Source organism: Pan paniscus, chromosome 23, assembly GCF_029289425.2.
Source record: "Pan paniscus chromosome 23, NHGRI_mPanPan1-v2.0_pri, whole genome shotgun sequence".
Taxonomy (NCBI): domain Eukaryota; kingdom Metazoa; phylum Chordata; class Mammalia; order Primates; family Hominidae; genus Pan; species Pan paniscus.
The window spans coordinates 45440995-45461323 of NC_085927.1; the positions used below are offsets into that span (position 1 = coordinate 45440995).

At 45.2% G+C, this 20329-nt stretch overlaps 1 pseudogene; it reads right to left on the reverse strand.

The window, feature by feature from the left end:
• Nucleotides 1–1928: 1928 nt before the first annotated feature.
• Nucleotides 1929–4836, reverse strand: LOC100994972 (tRNA (guanine(10)-N2)-methyltransferase homolog; annotated as a pseudogene).
• Between the last annotated feature and the right edge of the window lie 15493 nt (nucleotides 4837–20329).

The following is a 20329-nucleotide window of genomic DNA, read 5'->3' on the forward strand; positions in this document are numbered from 1 at the left end:
AAGGCAAAACCTGTCTTCTCTCCCTGAGCCCGACATTCTGCAGACTTTTGCCTTCAGAAAGCTGGTGCTCTTTCTTTCTCTCTGCTTATGCGGAGAATCTGTACCACCTCTTTGCCAGGGGGACTTAATGGTTAAGGTAAGCCCCTCTCTGACCTGCCTCTCCAGGCTCACCTCTCTCCTCTCCCTTCCCTAGCTCCCCACTCACACACCAGCCATCGTGGGCTGCCCAGAACTCACCCTGGGTTTTCCCTGTCTTGTGCTTTTGTTCACACCCATTCCTGGTGGGTTCCCTGTCCAGCCTTCAAAGCTCAGCTCGAAGGGAACTCTTCCGTAGCCTTTGAGGAAGGGGATGTTTTTATTCCAGCCAGAAGGGGAGGCTTTTATTCCAGCCAGAAATCACCATTCCCAATCGCTGCCCCTCTGTTACTTTATCTGCACCGCTCTTAAGGTACTGAGGGTGCCACGGATTGACCTAAATAGCACATGGATGGTGGAGTTTGCATTTCACATATGGAAGAACTGAGTTAAATAACCCTCACTTCGGCCGCTCGCGGTGGCTCACGCCTGTAATTCCAGCACTTTGGGAGGCCCAAGTGGGCAGATCACGAGGTCAGGAGATCGAGACCATCCTGGCTAACACGGTGAAACCCCGTCTCTATTAAAAATACAAAAAATTAGCCAGGCATGGTGGTGCATACCTGTAATCCCAGCTACTAGGGAGGCTGAGGCAGGAGAATCACTTGAACCTGGGAGGCGGAGGTTGCAGTGAGCCAAGATCGTGCTACTGCACTCCAGCCTGGGCAACAGAGTGAGACTCTGTCAAAAAAAAAAAAAAAAAAAAAAAAAGGAAATCGGCTGGGCGTGGTGGTTCACTCCTTTAATTCCAATTCCATCACTTTGGGAGGCCAAGGCAGGTGGATCACTTGAGGTCAGGAGTTCGAGACCAGCCTGGCCAACATGGCGAAAACCAGCCTCTACTAAAAATACAAAAAATAAAAATAAACAACCCTCACTTCATAGGGCTGTTGTGAGGATTAAATTAAATTAGAACAAGTAATGAATATTCACTCTTTTGCATTTCCCTAGCCCAATATTGCACTATAGAATGTCAGAACGGAAAGGGACTTTAGCAATATCAGTCAGATCCAGTGTTTCCCAAACTTTTAAAAAGGTAAGCACAACCATTTTTTTTTTTCAGTGGGGTGGGGGTACTGTTCTGTCGGAGACAGGACTTACAGCTCTGCCCACTCAGCTCCTCCATCATCCCCTTCCTCAAAGGCTCTTCCTCCCAAGAAGACTGCTAGTCTTGTCTTAGCCAGAGTAATTAGGCAAGAAAAAGAAATAAATGCCATCAAAATTGGCAAGAAGGAAGTCAAATTGTCCTTGTTTGCAGATGACATGATTTTATACAGAAAACCCTAAAAGCTGCATCAAAAAACTCTTAGAACTGATAAGCAAATACAGTAAAATTGCAGGATACAAAATCAGCATATAAAAACCAGTAGTGTTTCTATGCACCAACAATGAACTAGCAAAAAAAGAAATTGAGGAAGGAATCTCACCTGACTACAATAACCATTAATACAAAAAACCCTAAAACACCTAAGAATAAAAGTAACCAAGGAGGTGAAAGATCTTTAGAAGGAAAATGATAAAACACTGATGAAAGCAATTGAAGAGGTCACAAAAAATGGAAACATATCACATGTTCATGAATTGGAAGACTTAATATTGTGAAAATGGTCATACTACCAAAAGTGATCTACAGATTCAATTGTAATCCCTATCAAAATACCAATGAAATTATTCACAGAAATATACAAATTATCCTAGAATTCATATGGGGATCCCAAACAGCCAAAGCAATTCTGAGCAAAAAGAGCAAGTTGGAATCATCTCACTATCTGACTTTAAAATATACTGCAAAGCTATCTTAACCAAAATAACCATGGTACTGGCATAAAAAAATATATATAGATGAATGGAACAGAATAGAAAACTCAGAAATAAATCCATGTATTTACAGCCAACTGATTTTTTTTCTTTCGTTTTTGTTTTCTTAGAAATTCTCGGTATGGTTTATTAGTGGCAATGTAAATCGATGATAATCATAAACCAAATTAAACAAATCTACCCCATGAATAAATTCTTTCTTTCTTTTTTTTTGTTTTGAGATGGAGTCGCACTATGTTGCCCAGGCTGGAGTGCAGTGCCATGATCTCGGCCCACTGCAACCTCTGCCTCCCGGGTTCAGGTGATTCTCGCGTGTCAGCCTCCTGAGTAGCTGGGACTATTGGCACCTGCCACCACGCCCTGCTAGTTTTTGTATTTTTAGTAGAGATGGGGTTTCACCCTGTTGGCCAGGGTGGTCTTGAACTCCTGATCTCAAATGAACTGCCTGCCTTGGCCTCTCAAAGTGCTGGGATTACAGGCATGAGCCCCTGTGCCCAGTCTTAATGAATAAATTCTTAACTACTATTAATTAATTGCTTATAGTATCCAGCAGATATGTTTTAAAAGTCAATAATATTAATTGCCTTTGTAGATTGTTTAAAAAAACTGTTGTGAGTCAATCACCATGAATACTTGAAAGTACAAATATAAATTAAATAAGATCCAAAAGACTGTAACATGGCGTGGTGGTTCGCGCCTGTAATCCCAACACTCTGGGAGGCTGAGGTGGGTGGATCACAAGGTCAGGAGTTTGAGACCAGCCTGACCAACATGGGGAAATCCCGTCTCTACTAAAAATACAAAAATTAGCTGGGCGTGGTGGCATGCACCTGTAATTCCAGCTACTCAGGAGGCTGAGGCAGGAGAATCGCTTGAACCTGGGAGGTGGAGGTTGCAGTGAGCTAAGATCGTACCACTGCACTCCAGCCTGGGCGACAGAGTGAGACTCCATCTCAAAAAAAAAAAAAAAAAAAAAAAAAGAATTGTAACACATACAACAAAAAAATTCTATAAAACAAAGATAACTTTAAAACCATTGCTCAATTTACTTTGTACCTTTTTTATATAAAATATTTTAAAACAGGACATATTGTCTGGATCATACATGAAAGTTCACATCCACATGTCTTTTCTATCAAATTCTCATCCTTTCTTCATTGTCAAAATCTTAATTTTCATTCGTAGCTGGATTGTTTTTCCTTGGCAATTCTTTCTGTTACCCCACTAAAATATTTCTCATGGAAGGAATTATGACCTTGGTATTGGCAGAAAATGATCACTTTGCAGATGTGAATACCGGTCGCAGTTCTCAAATTTCTTCACCATTTCCATTGTTATCAAGCACCTTGATGTGTGACTTGAAAGCTTCTGCTCGCAGTTGCTAATGAGTTTCAGGCAAGGATGCCAGGGCACCATCTCTCTTCAGTGTATTCTGGTATATACATTAGTAACCCATAGACTAGTCTTCCACCTACCACAAGGGTCTCAGCTGAGAAGTTTAACAAGTCAAAAAACATATCACTCAGATGATAACTCAAGGAAACAGGAATGTGGCTTTCTGGACATTTTTCTATCTCATTTGGTATTTCCTTCGGTGAAACTGTTCTTCTCATAGATTCTCTGATACCATATGGAGGATCAAAATACGGGCGCCTGTAGTCCCAGCTACTCGGGAGGCTGAGGCAGGAGAATGGCGTGAACCCAGGAGGCGGAGCTTGCAGTGAGCCAAGATCCCACCACTGCACTCCAACCTGGGCGAAAGAGTGAGACTCTGTCTCAAAAAAAAAAAAAAAAAAAAAAAAAAAATATATATATATATATATATATATATATATATGCCCTTTCTCCAGGAAGGTTTATATGCATCTGGAACCAGAACTTCAAGGTCATACTTCTCTAAACCATATTGACAAAGATTGGCCCTAATGTTTTCATCTGGTCCTCTCCATATCTGTTTTTTCCTACTGGCCATTCCCAAGCCATGAACTATGTTGTGGTCCATGTCTGTCCCATAAACATATATACCAAAATGGGCACATGCTATCAGGAGGCCACCTAGAAGAACTAGTTGTCAAGAGGAACAGAAAAGCTTTCCTTTGCTGTCTTAAACAGAAGCTTATCCATTCGGTTGGAGTGAGTTTCGAGAAGACCCAGTTTACAGTACACTGCTGTTTCAACAAACAGATCAAAGACAATATCATTTTCTTTCACTTTCCCGTGGTTAGCCATGATGAATGACAAACCAGCATCCATACTTGTATTTCCAACAAAGTGTCTCTTTTTAACACTGTATGACTCAATAAGCTCTCTCCGGCCATCTGCAATCCATCTGCCAAAATAATTATTATGTGGATTCTCAGGGATGCAGTTTGGGTCCAAACCATGATCCTCCAAAACAGAGAATGTATGTTGTGGTTTCTTTAAATTCACTTTTTCTTCAGATGGCAGACATTCAATTGCATCTATTTGCTTGATTTTTCCCTTCTTGTGTCAATGTCTTATTAAAAGTGTGAATCTTTATTTTATATGTAGAGTCTGACGAATGTAGAAATGGAACCATCTTGTCCACAGGGTAATTTTTAAGAGAACTGTACAGCTCCTCGGGAGATTGTGCATGATCCCATAGTTCACACATAGACTGTCCATTTCATGAAATCTCTTGCAATATCCTCAGAGGGAATGCCAAGAATTTAAAATGGTGACTTTCCATGTTTCTTGACTGCTGGCGAACTGACCTCCAAAAAACGAAAGCAAAGACTTTATTTCCTGAGGCATTTAAGCTTCAACATCAGACAATTACCATTCAGTGTTTGGCAGGTGGAACTCCAGGTGCTCCTTGACCATGAGCAGCAGATACCTGTTTAGGGTGCATGGCAGCACCATTGCAGCTGCCTACCGTGCACCTTCACGGCTTGCATGAGGTCCCACCTCTTTCTCCTTCCCAGAGCAGAGTCTCCACTGAGACCAGCCAGCTGATTTTCAACAAAGGCACCAAGAACATTCAATGGTGAAAGAACAGTCTTTTCAATGAATGCTGCTGGAAAAACTGGATACACATATACAGAAAAATGAAACTAGACTTTGATCGCTCACCATATAGAAAACATCAAATCAGAATGGATTAAAGACTTAAATGCAGGAATTGAAACCACAAAACTACTAGAAGAAAACATTGGGGGAACACTTCGGGAGGACTTCGCTCTGGGCAAAGGTTTTTTGGCACTGGCAACAAAAGCAAAAATAGATAAATGGGATTACCTCAAGCTAAAATGCTTCTACACGTAAAGGAAGCAGTCAACAGAGTGAAGAGACAATCTACAGAATGGGAGAAAATATTTGCAACTATTCATCTGATAAGGAATTAATAAACAGAATATATAAAAGCTGGGTGCAGTGGCTCACACCTGTAATCTCAGTGCTTTGGGAGGCCAAGGGAGGATGGCCTGAGGCCAGGAGTTTGAGACCAGAATATATAAGGAATGCAAACAACCCAACAGCAAAACAATAACGACAACAAAGCCAAATCATCTAATTTTAAAAAGGGCAAATAACCTGAATAGACATTTTTCAAAAGAAGACATATGCATGGCCAATGAGCATATCAGAGAAATGCTTAATGTCACTAATCATCAGGGAAATGCAAATCAAAATGATAATGAGGTATCATCTCACCCCAATTAAAATGGCTATTACTAAAAAGACAAAATAAACAAATACTGGCAAGGAGGCAGAGAAAGAGAAACTCTATACACTGTTGGTGGGAAGGTAAATTAGTATAGCCATTATAGAAACACCATGGAGCTTCCTTAAAAAACTAAAAATAGAATTGCCATATGATCCAGAAGTCCCACTATTGGGTGGCTATCCAAAGGAAATGAAATCAGTTTGCTGATATATCTGTACACCCATGTTTATTGCAGCACTATTCACAATAGCCAAGACATGAACTCAAACTAAGTGTTCCTCAATAGAAAACGTGGTATATATGCACAATATTATTCAGCCATCAAAAATAATGAAATTTTGTCATTCACGGTAATGTGAATGAGTTTGGAGGACATGATGTTAAGTGAAATAAGCCAGGCACAGAAACATAAATACTGCATGTTCTTACTGCTATGTGTTAGATGAAAAAGTTGATCTCGTAGGAGTAGAGAGTAGAATAATGGTTACTAGAGTCAGGGAAGGGTAGGATGGGAGGACAGCCAGAGGTTGGTTAACAGATACAAAAGTGTATCCAGATAGGAGGAATAAGTTCTAGTATTCTACAGCACTGTGGAGCAACTGCAATTAACAACTTATTGTATATTTCCAATTCGTCAGAAAGGCAGATTTTGCATGTTCCCAACACAAAGAAATGATAAATGTTTGAGGTGATGTATATGCTAATTATCCTTATTTGATAATTATGCATCATATACGTGTATTGAAATATCACACTGTGCTGCATAAATATGCACAATTATGTGTCAATTAAAAATAATAATAAAAGCAAGAAAGAGAACATGTTCTTTAAAAAAAAAAAAAAGACTTCCAGCCTTCCCACCCAGATGTTGTCTTTGGGGTTTTTATGGTGCAGGATTGGGAGACTCAGAACTGCACGGGTTGGGGAAGGGCAGAGAGCGTGGGGAGAGTGGACTCCACCTGGGGGAGGAGTTTCCTTTTTTGCAGGGACAAAATGACAGGCGACAAAAGCAGCATGTGGGAGACAAAAGGGATTTTAAAGAAGTGTGGCTAAAGACTGCATACCTCACAGAGTGAGAAAAACAAGCAAGGAACATGAGGGCTTTTTTTTCCAAGTCGGGTCTATCAAGGTGTAATTTACATGCAGTACAATTCACTTTTGGAGGTGTACGGTTCAGTGAATTTTGATGACCGCCTACAGCCATGTAACCACCGTCACAGTCAAGATACAGAACATTTCCATTACCTTGAAAATTCCCCCATGCCCTTTTACTTAGAAGGATGTTTGCTGTTTCCTGTAACAGTGTTGAAGAATCCATCCTTATCTGAGATCAAGTAACAGAGAGGAGAGAGAGCTGGGTGTAGAGGTGCCCAGGGCACCCTCTCTCTACTCGAGCCAGTAAAAAACAAACCTGCAATATTCATCTTTATATACACTCACAGATGTAAATACAGAGAGATACAGACGAGCAAGCCACAAAGCCAATTACATGCCAAAGTTATGCCATTAACCTATACAAAGATTTCATAGGTTGTAGTTCCTTCCAGTTCCTCTTCCAGCCCCTGCTCCTGGCAACCACTGATTTGCATTAAAGATAATTCAACCTATCTCAATTTAATTTCTGTCCCTACGGTTTTGTCCTTTTCCAGAATGTCACATACATGTAATCATACAAGGATTAGCCTTTTGTGTCTGGCTTCTTTCACTTGAGAGTCATCTGTGTTGCTGCATGCGTCCATCTTTGTTCCTGTTTATTGCTGAGTAATATACTAGGCACACCACAATTTGTTTATGCGTTTACTAGTTGATGGATGCTGCGGTCGTTTTCAGTTTGGGGTTGTTTTGAATAGGGCTGCTATGAACATTCATGTAAAAGTCTTTGTGTGGACATACGTTTTCATTTTTCTTGCATAAATATCTGAGTGCAATTGTTGGGTCAGGTGATGTGTCTGTTTATGAGAAACTGACAAACTGGAATTACTTTGGTTGGTGAACTGTGTTTCTCTGACTATGACCCTATTGTGAAACTGAGCCATGTGGCTCACAGGTTTACAAGGGTTGCTTTGTACTCTTGTTGGACGAATTTCAGCTGCATATGTTGTCTCTCCTAAAGGTATTTGCATTTTAAACAGAAGTCAACTATTCTGTTCAACAAACACTCCCCCAAACTTCAGTCATAGAATTGGCTTCATTCTCCATGGGAGAGGTTTCCTATGAGCTAGCAAGCAGGAGGTTCTTGTTGCCTTAGACAGGGTGCGTTTGGAATGCCGTATGGGTACCAGTGAACCGTACGTGTGCCTGCAACTATAGGTGGATGAATCCCCTGAGTACTCCCACATCCAGGATTCTGCCAGGCAGAGGAAACGGCTCTGGAGAGAAGAGGTTGCCGGAGTCCTCTAACACTGCCCCTTGCCATTTTTGCTCAGGTCCCACGTACTTTCTTTAGACTCCACTTTTTCTGTCACCAGTGCAAAGCAAGCATCTTTTAGAGACAAAGGAGCGTTGGATGAAAGGTCCCCAGGGAAATCTCTTTCCTGTCTCAGATGCTTCCTTTAAGACGAGGACAGAATCAGAGCAGAAGGGGCTATCCAGAGAACTCAGTTTTAATTCATGAATGTCTTTTTTTTTTTTCTTTTTTCTTTTTCGAGACGAAGTCTCACCCTGTTGCCCTGGCTGGAGTGCAGTGGCACAATCTCAGATCACTGCAACCTCCGTCTCCGGGGCTCAAGTGATTCTCATGCCTCAGCCTCCTGAGTAGCTGTGATTACAGTCACCCGCCAACACACCCGGCTAATTTTTGTATTTTTAGTAGAGACGGGATTTCACCGTATTGGTCAGGCTGTTCTCAAACTCCTGACCTCAGGTGATCCGCCTGCCTCGGCCTTTCAAAGTGCTGAGGTTACAGGCGTGAACCACCGTGCCCAGCTCATGAATGTGTTTGACTCCATCTGCTTCTCTATACCCCCACAGTGCAGGCCTCCCATTGATACTGGAGCTAAAAAGAAATGATATAGACAGCTAGTGAGGGTAAGATAGTCCTCGGTAAGCCCTCCCTTTTAACAAAAAGCAGTCCCCAAATCATTTCTTTTCTAACAAAGAGCAGCCTGTAAAATTGAGCTGCAGACATAGATAAGCAAGCTGGAAGCTTGCACAGGTGAATGTTGGCAGCTGTGCCAATAGGAAAAGGCTATCTGGAAGCCAGGTATCTTCAGCATGAAGGCTCCATTTTCCCTTTTCTTTGTCACCACGTGTACAGAAAGAAACAGGGAACATGGAGCCAGCCAGGTAGAGGACCCATCTGCGTAATAAAAAAGATTAGGGGCCGGGCGCAGTGGCTCACGCCTGTAATCCCAGCACTTTGGGAGGCCGAGGAGGGAGGATCAGTTGAGGTCAGGAGTTCGAGAACAACCTGGCCAACATGGCGAAACCCGTCTCTGCTGAAAATACAAAACTTAGCCAGGCATGGTGGTGTGTGCCTGTAGTCCCAGCTACCTGGGAGGTTGAGACAGGAGAATCACTTGAACCCAGGAGGCGGAGGTTGCAGTGAGCTGGGATCACACCATTGCACTCCAGCCTGGGTGACAGAGCGAGACTCTGCCTCAAAAAAAGATTAGGGCGGGGAGCCAGCTTCTTCATGAGCTATGTAAATGGAACACTTGGTTTGCTCAATCTTCTGGGCCCTATGTAAATCAGACACTGTCTCCTCAAGCTTATCTATAAAACCTGGTGCATTTCACTAGGGAACCGGAAGACCCTCTTGGGAGCTCCTCTTTCTCTGCAGGAAGGAGAGCATTTCTCTTTCTTTTGCCTATTTAAACCTCTGCTCTTAACCTCACTCCTTGTGTGCCTCGTGTGTTCCTGTCCTTGATTTCCTTGGCGTGAAGCAATGAACCTCAGGTATGACCCCAGACGACCCCGGTGGGTGCCTCACTGACCTGCTGCCTTCTACATTCAGTCCATCTTCTGGTCTCCACGTGGCAGCCAGAGGAGCTGCTTTATTTTTAAGGTTTTGATGGATTGATTTAAACTGGTAAACACATGGTTCAAAATTAGAAAGGTGCAAAAGGGTAGGCAGAGAAAAGTCTCCTTTCACCACCCCCCTTTGTTTTAAGAGACAGGGTCTCACTATGTTGCCCAGGCTGGTCTCAAGCTTTTGGCCTCAAGCGATCCTCCCACCTTGGCCTCCCAAAGTGCTGGGATTACAGGCGTAAGCCAGTGTGCCTGGCTGAGATACATTTTTTTAGAAACACACACACACACATACACAATCACAATGATCATGTCATTCCTCTGCTGATAGCCATTCAATGGCTTCCCCTTTCACTGAGGATAAAAAAAGTCTATAATAAGGCCCCAGGGTCAGGCTCGGGCAGCTCTGACTCCCTCTTTGGGATCTCCTTGCCACCCAGAGTTGGGACCCTCGGGCCTCCTCTCAGTCTCTCCAGCATGCTGGCTTCACCCAACTCAGGGTTTGTACACACACTGCTCCCATTGCCTGGAAGATTTCTTTCTCCACTTCACCTAGTGAAGCCCCCTCATTTTTCATTTTTCAGATCTTGACCTGAGAACTGCTTCCTCATGGAAACCTTCCATGATCCCCATGCCTGGCCAGGTCCTAGGGTCATGGGACTCTGTGATGCCACTTCAGATCTCTTACCACCATTTATCACCATTCTGTTTTGAGATATTATTTGATCACGGGACTTGAGGAATCCTGCACTAGACTGGCAGTGCCAGGGCAGCAGTTCTCCTGCTTTACTCATTGCCATATCTCCAGGATCCAGCACAGTTCCATGGAACACAAAGACAGCAGCTAGCACTGGCCGAGCGCTTACCATGTGCCAGGCCCCGTTGTCAGCACTTTACACATAGCACATTCCTATAATCAACATGAATGCCTGGAGACAGGTACAATGATCATCTCCATTCTACAGACAAGCAAACTGAGGTTCAGCTAAGCAAGTCAACTAATATCACTACCAACTCTGACATTACATGCCTCCTGCAGGAGTTTGGTAAGTATTTGTTGAATGAGTGACTAATAAATAAAAGAGAGAATGAAAAACAAAATGAATCAAACTCTCATGTAATGGACAGAAAAGCTGAGACCCCCCCTGGAGAGGAGCAACCTGACCAGGTTATTCAACGCAGCGGAGGTGGGACTGGGAGGGCAGTGCAGGTGCCGCCTGTGGGGCCGGATTCTCCCAGCTGCCCCACCTGGCCTCTCAGCCACATGCCCCTGCTAGCCAGTAGCCCCAGCCCCAGCGGCTCAGCCTGGCCCTCACTGCCCTTCCCTCCTCCCTCGCAGTGGCTGTCCCACCCTTTCCCTAGAGCTTTCCAAAGCCTGTCCCTGGATGCCTCCTCCCAGAAAATCGGCGGGCCTCTCCCAAATCCCCCCAGCCCCTCCACTTCTGCTCTCAGACACCCTCTAGCATGGACCCACACAGCCAGGGCTACAGGCACAGCCCCTGAATCAAGAGACATCTTCACCCTCCCCCTGCCATCTTTTCAGTTCTTCAAGTTGTTCTTGTCTTTTTTTCAATACAAAGTCCCTGTGTGATGCTGGGAGTTAATTAATTGTATTCTGGCCAATTAACTGTAATAAAAGTTTTTCCTTCCCTGTAGAAGAAAGGGCTTCCCTATAGAAGAGATGGCTACCTAGGGAGACTGCAGCTCTCTCTCTCTCTCTCTCTCTCTCTCTCTCTGTGTGTGTGTGTGTGTGTAAAACTCCATCTAGCTTTGGATATCATTTGGGTATCATTTATGAGGACTTGATGTCCAGAGCTGTGGCAACCATTTTGTGACATGAGGTGATAAGCTTGAGGCTGAAAAGTCTAAATGCTGAGAAAGGCAGTGTGGAGAGAGCCTGGATCCTTCTTGATAGTCTCCCCCCGGAGGGTTCATTAGGTAAGCACTATTGTCCTTATAGCCCAGTCGCCATTGCTTTGATTTTCTGCAACTTGAAGCTGAAAGCATTCTTTACTGATTGGGTGAGGATGCCTTCACCTCCTTAGGAAGTACATAGGAAGTTCAGGCACAAGGAGACAGAAGGGAAAGCACTGACCTATGGGTCAGCCAACATGGACTCTCCCTGACTCCACCACCAATTAGTGGCCTGACCCAGGGCAAAGTCACTTCCTCTCTCACTCCATTTTCTTCCTGGGAAAATGAGGGGCTGCATGACAGCAGTGGCGTCTCCTAACAGTGACTCACAAGCCCCCCAAAGCCTCAGTGAGCTGCCTGAACTTTTACTGATGCCAGTGAGGGGTGGAGAGGGTCCATACTGAGCTCAATTGTGACGGTTTGGAGGTGACTCAGTGAGGAATCAGACAGCCCCAGAGTCTTTTTTTCATTCCTGTTCCCCATTTGTCAGCAATCCTTCATCGTGCCCCAGTTTCAGGGTGTATTTTTAGTGAAAATAAACTTGCACAGCTCAGGATTACACAATTCCTTCAAGAGCTTCAGCATCACCTGCTGATGGACCCAAGCTAATGAGCAGGTCACGTGGAGGTGGTCACCCCCTCCCCGATAGCAGCTGGGAGTAGCTGGTGAGGCCCACTGACCCCAAAGTTCAGGAAGGTGGGCTAACGAGGGAAATAATTTAATTTTGCCAGAAAAACAAAAAAAATCTCCACGGCCTACAGCCTGGGGCGAGATGAGTGCATTCAGCCTGGGATTCAGAATCAGGCCTTCGAGGTATCCAGCATCTAGTGAGGAAAACAGAGCTGCGTTTTGAAACCCATTGCCTTCTAAATCCAGGCCTGGAGCTGGCTTGTGTTTTGCAGAGCAGGTAAACAGGTTTGATTGGTTTGCAAAAAACGTGTTTGGGAGTGGGGAGCTGGGGTGGTGGGGAGGTTAAATCTTCTGCCTAAATAAGGGAAGAGAATTTAGCATTTCTAGAGGCCACGGAGAAGGCAGAATATCACAAGCACTGTTGGTGACCTGCCCAGATCCCCATTGCAGGAATGAAACACCCAGGCCCCTCCTACTGGGAGTGTCGGTTGTACCCTTAAACTGAGAACCACCCCCAACCAAGAAGCCTGGGAGATCACACTGCCCTGTCCTCATTCAATGACTGACCTATACAAGGGGTCAAAGAGCCCAAGTCCCTGGGCTCAAGGTAGGATAAATCTGTGGTTCCTTCCACAGTCCGGAGCTTCTGGTAGGACCTGGCTGAGGCTGGGCTTCCACGGTCCCCACATTCCTGCCTGGCTTCTTCCCCTGCCCTATCCTGACTCCCCCACTTCCTTACAAGTCCCTCCTGAGAGTACTCCTTCCCTCCATAGATGACCTGCACAGGGACCTCTGTCTCAGATGCTAGTTCTGCAGAGCCAACCTATGACCTAGGATACGGAAATGAGGAGGAAAGTGGGGCACTTGGGCTGGATAAGGCCCCTCAAATGGGACAAAACAGCCAATGACTAAGGTCTTTTAAGCACATGAATATTTAATGTTCTATAATCCATATGAATTGAACTGTTCTGTATGAATCTTATTAGTTGGGTAGACATGGGCAGGTCTTTCAATCTTCTGCTGTGATGTAAGCTCTTAGCCCATCCCCTTCAATCTTCAGCACAGTCTGTTATACACAGAAATGCCCTGCAAGTGTGTGAGTGTGTGTGTGTGTATGTGTGTGTGTATATGTGTGTGTATATGTGTGTGTGTATATGTGTGTGTGTGTGTGTGTGTCTGTGTGTGTGTGTGTACACGTAGGGTTAGGGGTTGGGTTCCACAGTTGGATTGACCCCAAATGGCCAGAACATGCAGGATGGTGATCTAATCCATAAATGGAATTAACTCAGCAGAAAGGAGCTAGAGGTGATCATCAGCCTATAAATACTTGGAGAATTTGCATCAGTGTTGGAGAGGACTTGGAACTTCCTTGGGAAATAGATGAGAATTGGAACCATTCTTATCTACATCTTAAGGAGCAGAAAGACCTCAGCTGTTATGGAAGACATTACTAGTTGTCTACACAGCATCCATTCTCTCTTTCTTCCTTAGTAACAGAGCATTGGTTTTATTCTGGACAGCAATGTGCTCAATTAAAAGGATATCTTTCCCAGAGCAGTTGGCATGGCCGATGAGATGGAAGCACTAGGTTTTGCTTTGAAGTCTCTGTAAGAAGAGCACAGCATGGACACTTTGTGTCCTTTCTTTCTCCCTCTTGCTTCCTACCTGGAACATAGATGTGATGGATGCTTGGAGCTTCAGCAGCCATCTGGAAATATGATGAGACCTTGAGGAGGGAAGCTACATGCTGAGGATGGCAGAGAAAAAAAATCTAAGGACCTTCAGTCTCTGAAGACTTCATGGAGGTGCCAGGCCAGCCCCTTTGGGGTTTAAACAATTGAAGTTGGAGCTCCCACACTCACAGCAGCATGTGTTCCTCATGAATTCTGCTTTCACGAGCAGAGTCTTTGCCAAGTTACCCCCTTTTTACCAGGATCATCATTATTGCTTATTCCCATGTTTTCCATGAGAATGACGGTAGGAAAGGGAAAGAGTGTGGGCTTAGGAGTCAGACACTTGGCTCAGGGGACCTTAGCAGAGAGCAGTTTCAAGTTTGAGTGTGCTGTAGAACCACCTGGAAGGTTTGTTAAAATGCAGGCTGCTGCTGGCCCCTGACCCCGCAGTTTTTTATTCAGTAGGTTTAAGGGGGGCCTGTGAACTTGCATTTCCAACCAGCTTCCAAGAGATGCTGATGCAACTGGTCTGGGGATTACATCATCCTCATGGCAATCACACTACCCTAATTTTAAAATCTCTTTTCTGTCATTAATTTAACAACTAGGTACTTCATCCTGTATTCATTTCAACACATGACTCATTCATTCATTTAACAAATAATTATAAAGCAGCCACTGTGTGCCAAGCTCTAGCAATGGGGACTCAACAGTGGAGAAAACCAACCCCCTGATGTCAGCTAGGAAGCTAACATCCTAGTGCAAGAGAAGGGCAATGTAACCGATTAAAAATATAATAGAGCCAGGTACAGTACCATCCCAGCTACTCAGGAGGCAGGAGGATCACTTGATCCCAGGAGTTCGAGGTTACAGTAAGCTATGATCACATCACTGCACTCCAACCAGGGTGACAAAGTGAGATCTTGTCTCTAACGAGAGAGAGAGAGAGAGAGATAGTGTGTGTGTGTGCATGTGTGTGTGTGTGTGTGTGTGTACTATAGTGACAGGCAGGGACAAATGCTATGAAGAAAAATAAATCAGGGTAAGGGGATAGAGAGTGATAGGAGATGCAATTTTAGAGAGGATCATCAGTGAAGGGCTTTTAAAAGAAATGACTTACAAAAACTCACATACAATGAGGGAGTGAGCAGTGCAGAATTCTGGGGCAAGAACATCTTAGGTTTAGGGAATGGCAAGTGCAAAGCCCTGGGAGAGGGTCATGTTTGCTATGTTGAGGGGCCAGCAAGGAGATCTGTAGGCTGGAGCAGGGAGAGCCAGAGGGAGAAAGGCAGGAAAAGAGGGCAGAAAGATGGACAGGGCCAGCCCATGGGGGTCTTCCAGGGCATAGTAAGGATTTGGGGTTTTAGTTAAAGGTCTAGGGGAGGTATTGGAAGGAGTGACATGATCTGACTTCTGTTTTCAAAGGAACACTCTGACTTAGTTAGGGGCTGCTGCTCTCATTCAGGCAAGAAATGATGGTGGGTAGGGTAGGACAGATGGGGACAAGTGGACAGATTTAGTAGGATTTGCTGTCACTTTGGATATGTGGAGCAAGAACAAGATCAGAGCCAAGGACAACTGCTAGGATTTTAGCCTGGGCAGGCAGGTAAATGGTGGCTGTTCAGGAATTCTTAGGTGCTGTATCTAGTGGGGAAGGCCACAGGGAAAGGAGATGATGAAGACATAATGTCTGCCTTCCAGATCTCACTGTTCAGTGGGATTCTCCATAAACATTCACTGAGGGCCCAGGCAAGATCATTCCCAAGGGTAGGGACAGTCCTATTTGGGCCGCCTTTGTCAGTTTATATGATCAGGGAGATCCCTTTTGGGTCTCTACTTGCATAACAGATGTCATGGGAAAAGCTACCTTGGCATCAAAACTCTGCTGGTTGGGCAACCCCGTAGATTACAGGTAGATGTGTGGTTTACAAATCGCTAGAATTGGAAAGAGCCAAAGAAATTAGTGAGGGAGGCTCAGAACAGAATTCCAGGTGAGTTCTATGCAGGCTTACTAAAATAACTCAGCATTGAGAGGAACAATGACAAGTATTGTGTCACAGGTGTGCTGTGCTGCAACAGCCTAGCAAACTCTTCTAGACTTGGGGAACTAGAAACAGCATGTCAGGCTTGATTATTCATCAGTTGCTAGCTGGCAGGGGAGGGAGTGGGAGTCTCAGATTTTCTTTGCATTTTTCTAGTAGTTAATAATTCCTATATAATTCAAATATCAGCTAGAGCCTTCCTACACTTTGAGAACTTCAAAAATACTTTTATGTGGCCAGGTGCGGTGGCTCATGCCTGTAATCCCAGCACTTTGGGAAGCCAAGGTGGGAGGATCGCTTGAGGCCAGGAGTTTGAGAGCAGCCTGGGCAACATAGCAAGATTCTGTCTCTACAAAAAATAAATAAAAAATTAGTTGGGTGTGGTGGCCTGTGCCTGTAGTCTCAGATACTTGGGAGGCTGAGGCAGGAGAATTGCTTGAGCCCAGGAGTTTGAGGCTGCAGTAAGTTATGCTTATTCTACTGCATTCCAGCCTGGGCAACAGAGCAAGACCCTGTCTTTAATAATAATAATAATAAAATACTAGTATGAACTCCTCAATTCTATGCCTTCTGGAGTCTACATCAGCATTTCTGTGAATTTGGAGGGAGGGTCGGGACTCCTATTGTCAAGGTTACCTGGTGTCTCCAGGAGATTGCTTCTCTTAGCATCGCCTTTGTCTCACACAAAACTGATGGGACTCAAAGATCATTTTTTTTCTTATTTTCTACTGTAATCTTATTAAAAGCAAGGGTCCCATATGGCCCAGTTTTTGGATGGAGTTGTATTCAGGATGCACAGTCCAGTAAACAAAGGTAATTAAAAAGTAATTCCAGGCTGGGCACAGTAGTTCATGCCTGTAATCCCAGCACTTTGGAAGGCTAAGGCAGGAGGATCCCTCAATCCCAGGAGTTCAAGATTGGCCTGGGCAACATAGCAAGATCTCGTGTGAGAAAAAAAGGGAGGGGGATTCCAATTTTTATGTTCATCTTTCAAATCACCCTGAAATGGACCTCCATCATATTTCATACCATTTCTCAAAACTCTCTTCTTTGTCTTGCCAGTTCTCACTCATATTTTCTTTTTTCTTTTTCTTTTCCTTTTCTTTCTTTTTTTTTTTTTGAGACAGAGTCTTGCTTTGTTGCCCAGGTTGGAGTATGGTGGCATGATCTGGGCTCACTGCAACCTCTGCTTCCCGGGTTCAAGCAATTCTCCTGCCTCAGCCTCCCAAGTAGCTTGGATTACAGGTGCATGCCACCACACCAGCTAGTTTTTGTTTTAGTAGAGATGGAGTTTTACCATGTTGGCCAGGCTGGTTTCAAACTCCTGACCTCAGGTGATCTGCCCACCTCAGCTTCCCAAAGTGCTGGGATTACAGGTGTGAGCCACGGCACCTAGCCTACATTTCACTCTTACACTTCTCAGCTGGCAAACCTTTCAAACTTTCTCCTAAGTCTTGCTGCTTCCCATTGGCCTTTACAGTCTCTCTCCCTCCCTCCTTCCCTTCCGTTCCCTTCCCTTCCCTTCCCTTCCCTTCCCTTCCCTTCCCTTCCCTTCCCTTCCCTTCCCTTCCCTTCCCTTCTCTTCCCTTCCCTTCTCCTTCCTTCCTTCCTTCCTCTCTTTCTTTCTTTCTTTCTTTCTTTCTTTCTTTCTGTCATTCTTTCTTTCTTTCTTTCATTCTTTCTTTCTTTCTTTCTTTCTTTCTTTCTTTCTCCCTCTCTCTCTTTCTTTCTTTTTTCTTTTCTTCCTTTCCTTTCTTTCTTTTTTACAGTCTCACTCTGTCACCCAGGCTGGAGTGCAGTGGCACAATCTCTACTCACTGAAACCTCTGCCTCCCAGGTTCAAGCAATTCTCCCACCTCAGCCTGCTGAGTAGCTGGGATTACAGGTGCCTGCCATCATGCCCAGCTAATTTTTGTATTTTTAGCGGAGACAGGGTTTCACCACGTTGGCCAGGCTGGTCTCAAACTCCTGACCTCAAGTGATCCACCCACCTCGGCTTCCCAAAATACTGGGATTACAGGTGTGAGCCACCATTCCTGGCCACTGTTTCTTTATTTCTGGCCATTCTTCAAGTCTCACAAAAGGATGCAAAATAGGCTGCAAAAGTTCAAACTTGCATACAGCTTGTGTGTATGTGTGCATGTGTGAGACAAAGGTTAGCTTTATTAATCTCCTAAATACCCATTCTCTCTCCCCATATGGGCTCACTAAAGGTAATTTTCTTTGTCCGCTCAACTTCTTTCCTCCCCCTGCCCACTCCCACAACACAGTCATTAGAGTAGAGAGCACTTCGCTAAAGATTTCTTGGGAGAGCCCAAGGGATTCTGTCAGAAATGCAAGTAATGTAACCATGCATACCAGGCATCTGAGTTCTTAAGAAGCCTCTCACCACCTACCACTGGGGTTCTCACTGGCTGTCTATCCACATTCGCCCATCGTGACCCATTTTGATGCCTTCTTTATATATCACCTGTCTATACTGATTGCCACCGTCCCTCCTCTTCTTCTCTCAGGAGCAAAGCGACAAATTTCACTCCTCGTATTTTTTTTTGAGATGGAGTTTCACTCTTGTTGCCCAGACTGGAGTGCAGAGGCACAACCTCAGCTCACTGCAACCTCCGCCTGCCAGGTTCAAGTGATTCTCCTGCCTAAGCCTCCCGAGTAGCTGGGATTACAGGCGCCTGCCACTACATCTGGCTATTTTTTTTTTTTTTTTTGTATTTTTAGTAGAGATGGAGTTTCACCATGTTGTGCAGGCTGGTCTCAAACTCCTGACCTCAGGTGATCCACCCGCCTCGGCCTCCCAAAGTGCTGGGACTACAGGCTTGAGCCACCGTGCCCGGCCTCACTCCTTGTCTTATGCAGAGCAGTTTAGCTCATTAGCAGACGGGTTGCAAGCATGGGAACTGGAGCTAGTTGGCTTGGGTTTGAATCCTGCCCCCTGCTGACTAGTTGTGTGACCTCAAGATGGCTTCATCACTTCTTGTTTCCTAGTTTCTTCATCGCCAAGATGGAATTAGTGCTAACCCCTTTCTCCAAGAGTTGTTGGGAGGATTAATTGAGTTAACTGACATCAAGTACTTAGGGAAGCACCTAGTATACAGCAGGTGCTCATGAAATCTCAGGTTTTATTAGTCTCCTGAGCTCTTGGGCTCATCTGTCATCTCCTAACAGAGAGACTTGTCCAAGCTTTCCAAATAAAGGACGCTTCCTCCTTAGGACGGATTTTGGTGCTGGCCACAAATGCTGTTTAGCCTTGTTGCTTCCGTAAAGGGTCCTGGGTTTGAATCCTGACTTTGCCACTTTCTGGCTGTGTGACCTTAAGCAGATCCTTCAACATCCGTGAGTCTCAGTTTCCTCATCCTTTAAATGGAGATAACAGCACTACCCATTTTCTGGGATTGTTAGGATTAAGGGAGCATGTATGTGAAGCCTCTGGAGTGGTAAGGATTTGTGGGGTGTTGGCGGGGCACTGGGTGCTGTCCAATGTATCAATTTTTAGCACAGTGAACAACACCCTGGATGTGGTCCACAAATGCGCTTGCAGCCTGCCCCCCAGAGCTGTGCAATGGTGGTTCTTTATGAAGGAAAGGTGCTCCTGGGAAACAGACAGAGTTGGGATCAACTAACAAGGTGATCTCAGGGGAGGGCAAGACCCCTGTGGGCTGGGAAGACTTTCTAAGGGAGGGAGAGCTTGGGCTGGGCCATGTAAATGGGGAGGATTTGAATAAGGACCATGTGGAAGGAACTTCAGACAGGAGGGGCTCCTGAGCAAAGGCTGGGAGGTAGGACTGGGCTTTGTGTGCAAAGCCAGCTTCCCGGGATCCGCCACGCCCTCTGATTCAGCTAAATCCACAGATAGGGCTGAGCAGCTGGCTGGGCCTGAGCAGAGGGTTCATGTTGTGGGTGGGTAACTGACAAGAGCAGAACGGAGGGCTGCGGAATGTCCCCTGCCAGGCCGAGGTGCTTGGACTTCAGTGTTATTAGTGATAATAGCAAAGCAATAAGAACAAGCATCATTTGTTGCACTCTGAGATACCAAGCACTGCACCTCAGAATGCAAAAAACACTGTGGCTCGGGGGCCACACATCAAATCTGTGCCAGAGCCTGGATGGACACTGAGGTCCAGTGGACCCCAGAGGCCAGGCCCCTGACTACAAGGAGAGCCCACACTGTCCTGGGGCACCCATAGCCTCTGAGCATTGGCAGAGTCCGTCCTTAGGGTCAGCTCTCTCCCAGGAAGGAGGGGAGGGGGTGCCTTGTGACCATCCTGTTCTCCGTCTCCTCCCCTCCCCCTTTTCCTCTGCTCTCTGCTCCTCCTTCTGACCATGCACTGGTTGGGGACACCTCCAGGCCACCCTCAGCCCCAGGTGGGTTTGGCATCCGTGGAGTGCAGCCCATGTGTCCCCAGAGCCCCTCCTCCAGCATTCCTTGTCTGGATGGGACCAAGCAAGGTAGAGGT